Source organism: Vipera ursinii, assembly GCF_947247035.1.
Source record: "Vipera ursinii genome assembly, chromosome: 11".
NCBI classification, from domain to species: Eukaryota; Metazoa; Chordata; class Lepidosauria; order Squamata; family Viperidae; genus Vipera; species Vipera ursinii.
Window position 1 is genome coordinate 19,781,672 of NC_139524.1, and position 9,233 is coordinate 19,790,904.

Below are 9,233 nucleotides of genomic sequence, written 5' to 3' on the forward strand. Positions count from 1 at the left end.
CTTTGACCTAAAATGTCATCAATTTTTACACCTGGAATCATCTCATAAATAATGTTCAAAAATTATGAACTCCTCCAAAAATCTAGGTTATCCAGCAGCAAATATGCATGAAAAAAAAAACCCTCACCGTTTGATGTCCTCCTCCGAGAAGACTGCAAAAATCCAAATATAATTGGAAATTTTGGTATCAAGAACAACAGACACTTGTCTAGATTCAACTATGTAATGTCTGGGGGGGAAAAAGTCTGCTTTAGAATTATATCCAAATGCCCTTTTTTGGAGAATGGAAAACCCAGCCTAATCTGTTTTATAGACTCTTTCCGTGCGTTACTACTTGGACATTACCACACAAAATTCAGCATTTCCCTTCATAAAGAAAACACTTGATAAGCTATTCTGCTAGCACAGTGTTTTCCAACTGTAGCCATTTTAAGATGGGTGGACTTCAACTCCCAGAATACCCCAGCCAGCTGTACTATGCTGGTTAGGGTATTCTGGGAGTTGAAGTCCACCCATCTTAAAATGGCTACAGTTGGAAAACACTGTGCTAGACCACCAGCTTTTAAAGCCATTACGATGCTGGAGCAAAAAATCTGATTAAATCAGATTAAAATGGAGCTTTGAGCAAACTGGAGCCCAGATTTTCAGGATCAGGTATACTTGTAATCCATTTTGCCACACATCAACTGGCCATTTTAAGTTCTGGCATGTGGGATGTTGAGAAGGGCTGACTCAGGAAAGACCAAACCTGCTAGCTTAGCAAACTTAAAGTCAGCATGGAGAGGCTTTAAAGCCGTGGTGCTGCTTAGTCACAAACTAGTCTTCTGGAATGGGAAGGTCTGTCTTACTGTCCAAAAAGTCCTCTTATAAGCCTGGAAGTAAAAAACCTGGACCCAAGTTTTTCAACTTTGCTAATCTTAAGATTTATGGGCATCAACTCCCAGAATTCTCTGGCTGAGGAATTCTGGAAGTTGAAGCCTACACTTCTCAAAACTGCCAAGTTTGAAAAACACTGCTTTAATCACACAGATGACCATTTTCTTTGACGGTTCTAAAGCACTCTGTGCAAGGAAAGTAAACAAGCCACTTTGATGAATAGTTCCAATAAATAATATCCAACAAATAATGTTCATTTTTTTCTTTAAAAAAAACTGTTTCCAGCTTGTTTGCCTGCATCACTGTCTCATTTGACTTCTGCTGAGGTTTTATTGGAGCTTTAATTGAAGTATTATTTATTTTTGGCTTTCCCAGTCTTAAAAACATGTGCTATCAGAAGCTTGTTTGCATTAGCAGTCTAAAATAGATGCTACCAAAGCAAATGCAGGTTAACTGGTTTAAATGTTGACTATTTCAAAATCAACCAACCAAGAGAAAATCCTCAGAAAGTATATAGAGAGGAATTATAAAGACAATTTTCACTGCTTTTTTGTCAGAATCTTGAACAGCAATAGGCAAGAAAACTGCTGCAATCATCACAGTTCATTACATTTTATATAGAGACAGATTCAGTTATGCAATGTTAATAGCTAATCCTTATTTGCATACATAGATGATATAAAACAGCCATAAATATGGATATGCAGGGGCAAAAAAAATGATTCGTGATTTAAAGAATAAAATTATCCTACCTTTCCTTGTACATTTTGGAGTTTTTGACCCCCAACACTGAAAAGTTAAATTCCTCAGTAAAACAATACCATCATTCTTTTGACATAAATTTACAGCCTGACGCTGAAATGATGTGAGATTTAAAATACCATCCCATGGACCTGTTTACCTACAAATGGGATTAAAATAAAATAAAAAATAAAAAACCAGCAGCTAAACTCCCTCTGGCAGGCTTCGGATCTAACAATTGTGCTCTTGAAACCTTTGACACGAAACAACACATTATGTGGCCGGCTTTAAGCACTTATAGCCGTGGTGCTTCCTTTAGACCTGACCAATTTAACCTACCGCTTCCTGCAATTGTTTCAGGGCAGTTTCATCAGGGAGTCCTCTAGGCTGAAGAGAATTTAAAACACTTCCCTGGAATGTCATTAGCTCTTATCCAAACTATCCCAAGGAAGTCCTCTTTTTCTGGGGTATTAATTATAACAAGAAAATGAAACTTTCCTATTTCTTCTCTTTAGGTGTGAAGGACTATGCTTGCCTAATATATTTCTGAAATAATTGATTAACCAGACATGGGTACGCAATATACAGGATTCAAGGAGATTTAAATCCCAACTAAGCAGGCATGAGGTTGCAGCGTCAATAATTCCTAATTTATCAGTATGACTGGAGGGCACCTGAAAAGCCTTGGATAATCTGAAATTTACCAGCAAAGTGATTGTATAAGTGCACTGACAGAGAGTGATGAATGCTCGCACACACAAAGGTTCTAAGGTAAGCATTATTTGAAAAGGCACAAACTTTGGTGTTGTTTTTTTTTCCAGATTGCAACATGATCTCTTTTTGTGGAAGAGAGAAATACATTAGCAATTATTTCTGGGATTGATCACCTTTTCTATATCTGATGACCAGCCCGTATCCTTGCTTAGGCAGCCAAAAGGATAACATCCATGCAAAAACATGAAAATTTCAGCATGACGACTTTGAGATTTGCAAAAGGGAGTGTGTCTATGTGTGTGTGTATTTTTAAATACATTTAAAAAATGGAAGAGAATCTTTGCTCATGAAGGACAAATTGTACTTAGCAAGCCTGCAAATGCTGACTATTAGGGGAATGGAAAACAGCTGGGGGAAGAAGGAAAATGGAAGGAAATTCTTACAGGGCTTTCTATACCATTACCAAACCCTGAAATTATATTTTTTGGAAGGAAGACTTAATCAATACCACAACCATAAGCCCCATCAAAAGATTAGGCCTGACCCCTTATTGTCAGGAAGTCATGTTTAAAAGCACACACACATATTTGTCAGATTCAACACGGTTGTCTTAGCATTTGGTAGGAAAATGAAAGCCTGACATCTACTGCTTTGCGTCAGGCCTAACAAAGGCTAAGATTTCTCTCTCTCCCAACCTCTCTAGATTTCCCTGGAGCCCATCTGTACAAATTTCTGTACAATGCTTCCCCAAAAAAAGATGTATGGATGTGTTATTTGAAAATGTACTTAGGCAGCCAAATCTGGAAGAGTTGAAATGATGCTTCTGGTACATTTTTGTGATTCCCTAAAAAGAATCTTTTTTTTAATGTATCTGAAGTACAGACCAACTTCAACCCCTTGGGGACTCTCAGAAATTGCAATTTGTGGGGAATTATTATGTCTTCAACCAAAGTTTCTCAACCTTGGAGACTTGAAGGTAGGTGGACCTCAACTCCCAGAATCCACCAGCCAGCTACGCCCAATTATTTCAAGGTATGAAGTTGACAGACAACTATAGCCTTAAGGTGCATTATATACTTCACCTACTGACAACAAGGCCTTAAGCAGTCTGCAATATGTTATTTAAGTTCAGGTGTTCTCACCTTCCCATTACAGGATAAAAAGAACTCACCTCTCTGGCCTAACCTTTATTTTACCAGTAAAACATAAATGTAGAGGTCATTTTGCCTTGCAAGGGAATATTAAAATCAAACACAAACACACACACTTCCCTTCCCTGGCTGCTATTCCCCCCCCTCCCAGGGTTATGATTTATTTATCTGTGATCACCTTCAGAACATCTTTCCTTCACAGGCCAGGAAAATAAGGCTGAGAAAGTGGTTTAACACCCGGGATGCAAAGCTGAATTGAAATCTCACTCCAAGTCTCTCAACTGGGTCACTGGGATTCATGTCTAAAGTCACTCACAATGTTTCTCAAAAAACAGGAGAGAGAAATGTCATTTTTTGTATTCAAGGCAGAAATTAAATATTAGACTGGTGAGCTAGGGATGGCTCTCCATCTAAAAATTAAAAGTTAAAAAAAAACTGCAGGAAGATGACGGATGGCGGGCCCCATTAATGCCTGAAGATAAATACCCATCTAAAGTCACTCACAACCATTCTGGGGAAAAAAATGTCATTCTTCGCATCCACAGCCAAAATTAAATGCTGGACTGGTGAGCTAGCAATGGCTCTCCACCAAAAATTATAAATAAAGTTTTTAAAAAAAAAACTGCAGGAAAATGACGGAGGGTCTGTTAATGCCTGAAGATAAATACCGGCTTCCTTTATGGCTTAAAGTCCATTAAAATCTAGCTTTTCTCGCTGGGATTCATGCAAACCCATCATCCTGATCATCTAAAATTGATGCTTGGTCATTTAGGAGGGAACCTCTTTTAAATGCTCTAATGCAGCGTTTCCCAACCTTAGGAACTTGAAGATGCGTGGACTTCAACTCCCAGAGTTCCCCAGCCAGCATAGCTGGCTGGGGAATTCTGGGAGTTGAAGTCCACGCATCTTCAAGTTCCTAAGGTTGGGAAACGCTGCTCTAATGCACATTAACATTTTGGCCTATTTGCATGTGACTCCTCTGCTTCTCCATCTCTGCACTGTCTTGGGGGGGAAGAGGGGGGGTGATGACGGAGCAGGAGCTTCTTGCCTTATGACGTCATCGGACCAGGTCAGAGCAAGGGGCCTTATTATTTAAAAAAAAAAAAGGTGGGGGGGGGAAGCTGCACGGGAGGCCACCTTCCAGGGGAGCCCCCCCTCCCCGAGAGCCTGATGCCAAGGCTCAGCTGCGTGCAGAGGGGGGCCCGGCCCTCCCCCGGTCGCCATAGAGACCGGGACAGCCAGGTGTGAAATCCAGGCACTTGCCCAGCCTGCCCCCCCTCCTCCCCCGGCCCGGGAAGGGGCCCCTCCCGCGGCACCAGGCGGCCGGAGGGCTCCCCGGCGTTGCCCAGGCCGGCCAGCCGAGGATGCTCGCAGGGCGGCCGGCGGGTCCGGGGAGGTCCGGCGCCGGGAGCCGCCTCCAGCCCAGCCGCAGCGCCCAGGCCCGGCGGGGCGAGAGGGACCCCGGACTCCCCCCCCACCAAACACCCGGCGAGGGCGGCCTCCTGCCCCCCCCCGCGCCGGCAGGGGAGGCCGGGGGGGCGCGGGGCTCCGGGCGCGCCTTACCTGCTCCGGGGCGGCGCGGCGCCGGCATCCCGGCGGGCGGAGGCGGCGGCCCCTCTGCTGGCAGCCAAGGGCAGGAGCCCGGCTTCTGCAATGCAGGCGTCTCGCTGCCGCCGGGCCGGAGGCGGACGGGCGAGCGGCGGGGCTGCGGAGCCCCCTCCCGCCGCCCTTGAGCCCCGGCTGGGCAGGAAGCGCAAGGGCGGCCGCCGCCGCCGCCTCCTCCGAGCAGCGACGGGGCGGGGGAGGAAGGCGGCCGCAGCCCCCGCCCAGCCCTCGCCTTCACGCGCAGGGGGAGGAGGAGGAGGAAAGAGGGGAGGGAAGGAAGGAGAAGAGGAGGAGGAAGAAGAGGAGGAGGAAAGAGGGAAGGGAGGAAGGGAGGAAGAAGAGGAGAAAAGAGGGAAGGGATGGAGGGAGGAGGAGGAGGAGGAAGAAGAGGAGGAGGAAAGAGGGAAGGGAAGAAGAGAGAAAAGGAGGAGGAAAGAAGGAAGGAAGGGAGAGAGGAAGAGGAAAGAGGGAAGGGAAGAAGAGAGAAAAGGAGGAGGAAAGAGGGAAGGGAAGGGGGGAGGAGGAGGAGGAAGGGTGGTGGCGGTTCCCCTCCGGTGCGCCCCAAGCCGGTGGCGGTGGCAAGCGAGGATCCAGAGGCTGGAGAGGCATCTGGGGGGAGGGAGCCCCACATCCCCCAGCTCCAGGTTCTCTGTGAGCTTCGTGGCTTCCTTGCAGATGTTTCATGACCCAACTAAGGAACATCATCTGATGGGTCATGAAACATCTGGAAGGAAGTCACCAACTCACGGAGAACCAAAGACTCCAGAGTTCAACCCTGAGCTACAAATATTCTCTTCTGGTGATTCAGGGAGTGAAGTCCAGAGAGAGACCAGTCAACGTTGCGTTTTTGAACAAACCTCCCACTTGCGTCAAGAAATCTCCCCAAAGAATTGCCTTCCTCAAAAGTTTGGCTGCTTGTCTTTCCTTTTGGGTATCCCAGATCACCCAGGAGAGGGAACTAGTCGATAGCCTCTGGGGTGACGCGCTGAGCCACTACACTGATTGGTTACCTGATCCGTCGGTTTGTCTTCTTGCTATCCATGGTATTCTAAGAAGTCTTCTCCAGCATCCAAGTTGAACAGCAGCCATCCTCTACTATCCTGCTTCTTCAAGGTCCAGATGAACCCCAGGGGTCCCCAAAAGCTTACATCAAAGAATATTTTTGAATGCTCGATATATCACCTCTTTCTGTCTTCATCTGAGTCACGATGACAGACAGTTTGCCAAGGGACTTCTAATTTTACTTTAAAATGTACTCTAAATTTCATAGATAAATTTCACATAAAATTAGCCAGCCTCAATTTAGCATTTGAAAAGCTGAGGACAACCTCCTCCTGGGTTCCAGTACCACGAAGTGCTGCAGCAACGGGGCACTTGAGTTGCCCAAATTTTGCTAGATAACCGAATAATACCAAACTGTGGACACACAGCAACAAGGATGCAGAACTGGGGGAGGCAGTCACTATTCCGCCTTGTCTCGTTTCAAACAACTCTGAGCTTACCAGATAAAATTCAGGGAGAAGAAAACGAAGTCAGCCACTGCTGAAGCAGCAGCGTCCGTATACCACTAGCAACGTGGAGGTCTCTAAACGGGTTTGGCTTGAATCTTTTAATCATGTCAACATCATGCCACTTAACCGGCTCCTAAAATTCACGTTCTCGCCCTTTCCAAAGCATCTCTCTTCTGCAGCAGGTAAAGACTTCCAACGTTTGGTGGCACGTTTCTTTAAAAAAACTAAATAAATGCCAGATGGAACCATTATCAGCAGTTTACTGAAATGCAGGCCTTGCAAACTCTTCGGTTCATGACGTCTCTAGAGGGAAGGCTATTTCCTGTGTTACATTAGGCAAATGCAGGAACCAGCAGCCCATTACTTAACACAAAAAAGCACGTGGCTCTTTTCATGGCGTTCCCCTGGCCAAATATTCCACGGAGCAGCGTCAGATGGATTCCTAAGCATATGTCTGGAATATTTTGTGGTTAGGGACAGCTGAGATGTTTAAATTCAGGTGGTCCTCAAGTTATGGCCACAACTGAGCCCAAAATTGATGTTGCTAAGTGAAACATTTGTTAAGTGAGTTTTGTCCCATTGTATGACTTTTTTGCCACAGTTGTTAAGTGAATCATGGCATTTGTTACGTTAGTCACATGGTTGTTAAATGAATCTGGATTCCCCAACAACTTTGCTTGTCAAAAGGGGATCACGCGACTCCCCGGGACGCTGTGACCGTCATAAATACATGCCGGTTGACAAGCAACCCACTTTTGATCCCCAGGCCGTGGGGAAGCTGCAAAGGTCAGAAAGTGCGAGGGCTGCTTGTCACTTTTTTCAGTGCCTTGTAACTTCAAACGGTTATTAAACAGGTTGAGGATTGCCAGTATGTGGCTCTGGGATGCATGACAGATCTTGCTAAAACCGGGGCGATTATCACACGGTAAATTGTCTTCTTTCTCTGTATGGTGTAGACCAGGGGTGTCAAACTGCCGACCCGCAGGCCGGACGCGTCGCAATGAAACCGCGCCCACCCCATTGCCGGCAATGGGGAAAAAGCTCTGATATGTCACGTGACGTCACGAGTTTGACATGTCTGGTGTAGACTGTGATATGCAACCTTGGCAAATTTAAGGCTTGTGGACTTCGACTCCCAGAATCCCCCAGCCAGCATGGAATTCTGGGAGCGGAAGTCCAGGAGTCTTAAAGTTGCCACGGTTTGACAATCTTGGTGTAGACCTCCTAAGTTCTGGCTCAAGAGAGTTTGCTGTGTTTACATAATACGCCACGTCCCTTGGGAATTTTGAAATACCTGCCGCAGGGGACAGCTTTTGTGTTGTTGTGTTTATTAAATGTTGCCAATGTACTTATAACCTCTGTTCAAGTGTGGCAAGATGCTTTTCCACCCTGAGCCTCTCCTATGAGGAGTTAGCAATCCTCTTTCGCTCTGGATAGTCTGCTGATTTGCTAAGCATCTTTTCTATCCTAAGAATGCTTTTTCCCCCCTATCCTCACCTAAATTATTTCTAAAAATGTTGGCCGGCACTGGGGCCAGGTCAAAACCCTGGGCTATCCCACTGCGTGTATTTTAAAAATTTTGGTTGGTCAAATTCGCAGGCCTATGGATTGTCCTAGATGCTTAGAGATTTTCATTTTAACTTTGAAACATAAAATGGCAACCCTGAGCATTATTTGCACGGATTTATGAAAATGGGCATATAGAAACTGTCTCCAGGGACTTACGCAGCAAACCTGCATCTTTCATTTAGAAGGGGGAAAAAATCATTTTCATCTGTTCTTCTATAAACCAACATTTCTGATATCTCCAGTGGGGTTGGATAAAAATAGCCACCTTTTTCTTACCCAAAAGTGCTAAGTGTTAAATTCCACAGTGCTTTCTGACAAGTTGATGATTCACCTCATCCCTTTATTTTATTTTAATCTCTTTTTCTTGGAACTAAACCCCTAATGTTTTATCATTTCTTCAGCCACGTCAGTTTTCTTAGACAAACAGGGCAGAGAGGGAGAAAGTCCTACCAAGTCTTTCAGGCTGCATTTGAGAAATTTTGAGATTTCAGGGTTGCATGGAAGATTAAGGTGAGGAAACCTGGCCAACTGCAAGCAAACTTTGCTCTGTGGGGGAAAAAAGACCACACAAGTTGTTGGAAGAAAAACAAGGTTTCCTGCAAATCGAGAATTTGTCCAGAAACCATCAGTTGTTAAGGCAATGTGTCTCAAGCTCAGCCACATTAAGGTGGGTGGACTTCTACCTCCCAGAATTCCCCAGCCAGCCAACACTCATCCATCGTTGTTTATACTTCTGCATTCAAATATATTCTCCACAGAGTATTTGCAGCAGAAAGGCATTGCAAAAACAGAAAGAAAAGAAACATTTCCTCTCCCAAGGAAAAAAATTGCCCAGGGTAGCATCTCACCTGTTTGCCTGCTTCTGATTGCAATGCTAAAAAGACTCTCCTGCCACCAGATGGTGCCATTCCGTAAAATACATTTCAGGTAGATTTTGCAAAAAGCATATTTCCAAATCAATAGTTCAGGACAGGATTAGCATGCAAGAAGAAGGAAAAAAAGAAAAGAAAAAGAAAAGAAAAGAAAAGAAAGAAAGAAAGAAAGAAAGAAAGAAAGAAAGAAAGAA

General features: G+C 44.9%; 1 protein-coding gene across 1 annotated transcript in view; it reads right to left on the minus strand.

Annotated features, from left to right (window-relative positions):
* Window positions 1-4,017, minus strand: part of OTUD7A (OTU deubiquitinase 7A) — a 42,021-nt gene extending 38,004 nt beyond the window's left edge. The window contains exon 1 of the mRNA XM_083371227.1: window positions 3,661-4,017. The gene's annotated coding sequence lies outside the window, so the exon portion shown is untranslated. The remainder of the gene's footprint in view (window positions 1-3,660) is intronic.
* Window positions 4,018-9,233: the final 5,216 nt, after the last annotated feature.